Raw genomic sequence first — 3,649 nt, 5'->3', positions numbered from 1 at the left:
AATGGTGTAATGCTAAGATTAAAGGTGCCCCACTCTGGGTGTGAATGCTACCCAGTAGCCTGGATAAAATATAAGGGACAAGAAGAGTGTTGCTGCTATGACTTGTTGCTTGCTATTTCACTACTGGCTGCCTTCTACCTGTTCTACTGTGCCATAGACTGTTTCTCCTTTGTGATGCCCTTCTGCCACGTTTCCCCGCCATGGAACCAGCAGACTATGGACTGAAATCTCTAGAGCCAAAATAAACTTTTCCTAGCTGGGCGTGGTGGCACATGCCTGTAATCCCAGCACTCGGGAGGCTGAGGCAGGAGGATAGCTGTGAGTTCGAGACCAGCCTGGGCTACATAGTGACTTCCAGGTCAGTCTCAACTACATAGTGAGACCCTGTCTCAAAAAACAAAATAAATAAATAAATAAATAAATAAATAAATAAATAAATAAATAAATAAATAAACAAACAAACCTTTCCTCCTTCAATTTTGGGTGTTGCATATTTTGTCTTAGCAATGAGAAAAGTAACTAAGACACTCCTCTATCCAGGTTTATTCTTTGTCACTGTGGAACATGACCTCAGTGGTTGGATAACAATCTTTGCTTAAGATCCTACATTCCTAAGCTTGAAGAGACATTGAAATGAATGCTATAATAAAATGACGGCACTTTAGAAGCACATGAAAGTGCTTGGTCTTGGCAGTGCTGCATTAGAGGGGATGCTATGCAATGTTCTCTGAAAAGATTACAAAACAGTGACTTTTGCGGCGGGGGGGTGGTGGTACCAGGGATAAAACTCGGGACCTTGTGCTTCCAAGGCAGGCAGCGGCACCACTGAGCTAAATCCCCCCGCCCAAGACAGTGACTTTTGAGAGGAAATAAAATCAACTATGGATATCTCCTGCAATAGGATTCCAATACAATTTTAATTACTTGTACAATATTTTGAGGTAGATTGTACCAGCAGGACTTCCTGATTGTTGAGTGAGGACAGCACATAGGATTATAAAATAAAGTAGCCTCAATGAATTTCACTACCATGGAATTCAACCTATTTAAATGGGTTACTCACAAAGCACCTTTATACTCATTTTGCTCCTCATTCCAACCCCACCATCTCCCAATAATTGATCAAGAAAGTCATTACATTATTTAAGTTAATAAATACATTCAAATATTATCTACATAACTATCAAATGAACACATAAACAGTAAGTCTCTGGTGCTACCTATCTTAAACAGGTCACATGGAAGTGTTCATGTGAAAAGTGCCTCGAGGCATAAAAGACGCAACACTTCTCAGCTTCATCTCAAGTTCTTGTTATCTGGTGTATTTCTAAATAAAATTATCAAACTTTATTTGGTAGATATGAAAAAATTTATAATACAAAAAAAACTGACATCTATATTATTCTTTTTTTAAAGAGCTATAACCTTAATGAGATACAAAACACATACTTACCACTTTGGAATGCATGGTTTATTTTTTGGTAGTATACTAGAGATTGAACCCAGGGCCTTTGCGCTGAGCTAAATCCCAAGCCCTTTTATGAGTAAGGGTCTCACCAAGTCACAAAGTTGCCCAGGCTAGGATCAAACTTGCTATCTTCCTGCCTCAGCCACCCAGGTGTAATCCACCCACATCTCACTGTTGAGTTTTGACACAAGGGTACAGTTATGCAATCACCACCACCACAAAATACAACAGTTCCTTCACCCTTCAAAGATTCCTCAGCCTCCTCCCTCCAACAAAGCCCTTGGTAACTTCTGATCTGGTTCTTATCACTACAATTTTGTCTTTTCTAGCTTTTTAGATAAATCCATTTATACAGTCCTTAGTCTTTTGTGTCTGTCTAGGAAGTTTTGAGATTCACTCATGTTGCTGAATTAGTACAAAATAAGCATTGTATGGATACAGTTTATGCATTGACCAGCTGATAGATTTTTGGGGTGTTTCTAATTTGGGGCTATTACAAATAAAGACCTTGTGAACATCTATGAACACGTTTTTGTGCATCTTCACGTAAACAAGTAAGCAGCTCACAAATTGTTGTCAATATTCATGTATACAAGTTTTGTGTAAATATGTGTTCATTTCTCTTAGGCAAATACTGAGGAGAATTGCTGAGTAACTGAGGCAGGAGATTAGGACACGGCCAACTGGCTGAGCAACTATGACCTGTCCAGGTCACATGCATGGAATAGAGTTTTCAAGCCCTGCACCTGGGACCAATCAGAAAGTGGTGTCTTCAATTCTTCTCATGTGAAATCAAGTAGGTTTTTGACAGGACAAAATCTGACTTCAGCCTGAAGAATAAAGACAAAAGATCTCTGCCATTAACCTCATGGCCACTGTGACCTCTCACAGTGATCTCTCTCACTCTGCAAAGCATACTTGTTTTACTACCTTTAATAAATGCAAAATCTCACTAACTTTTTTGAGTGTCTTGCCCAGTTCTTTGTTCAGAACACCAAGGACCTGGAAAAAGTCTACAGAATCTCAGAACCTGGTAACAAAGAGGTTAGTAGAACGTGGAAGTTTTTAAGAAACTGCCAGGGCCAGGGATTTAGCTCAGTGGTGCTGCTGCCCGCCTTGCAACCACAAGGTCCCGAGTTCGATACCTAGTACCAAAAAAAAAAAGAAAAAAGAAACTGCCACATTGTTCCCTGAAGTGGCTAAAACTGTTTGCTTTCCCAAGAGCAAGGTAGGAGAGTTCCATTTACTACACATTCTTGCTGACAATTGGCAATGCCAGTTTTTTGTAACTTCTTTCTAGTGAGCACCGTTAAAACTTACATTTCCTTAATAGCTAATGTGATAGTTAACTGATTGTGTCAATTTGAGTAAGAAACACTCAACTAAACTGGATTAGCATATTTCTGGGTGTGGCTTAAAGGGATTTACTGAAGACAGAAGGCCTACCCTGGGTGTGAGTGGCACCAACCAATGGAATGGAATGGAATAAACGAGAAACGAAGAAGGAAGGCTCGCTTACTCTGAGGAGCTCCAGTCTCCACCTGCACTATGGATACCATCTCCTGGGTTCCAGCAAAGACTCTTCAGCCTACCAGTGCAGACTCTTCGGCCTCCTGATATGGACTTGCATGGGACACTAATGAGATCCAGGTCTTCAACTTTTGACTGGATTCTTTAGATCTCCAATGTGCAGTTCTTTGACACCCTTCCACACCATACTCTGTGGGAGGCCATCATAAGCCTACCTTGTAAATCCATCTATCTAACTATCTATCTATCTATATCTTACATTAAATATACCTCTAGTGAGCTCTGACTGATACAATAACAGTGAATTGTTTATTTTCCATTTATCTTCCTTATTGAGATACTATTTAATTCTTCAATATTTTACCCACTTATGCTTTCTGTATTGAGTTGTAAGCATTATTTATCATGAGTTTTTTCAAATCAGGTACATTTTACCTAAAGCTTGCCTTTCTCATTTCAGTAGAAATTTATAATTTTTATAAGTAAAATTCATCAATATTCATCAATATTTTCCTTTGTGATGGTTATTATTATACTGTCTTATCTACATGTTGCACTACCCAAGGAACGCCAATATTACTATCCAGAAATTTTAGTTTTCGTTCTGTTAAGTATGTGATTCATTTCTAAGTCATTCTTTTTTTTTTTTTT

Source organism: Fukomys damarensis, unplaced genomic scaffold (assembly GCF_012274545.1).
Source record: "Fukomys damarensis isolate Sample0158 unplaced genomic scaffold, DMR_v1.0_HiC HiC_scaffold_2, whole genome shotgun sequence".
Lineage (NCBI taxonomy): Eukaryota > Metazoa > Chordata > Mammalia > Rodentia > Bathyergidae > Fukomys > Fukomys damarensis.
Note: the sequence above shows the minus strand (reverse complement) of the source record.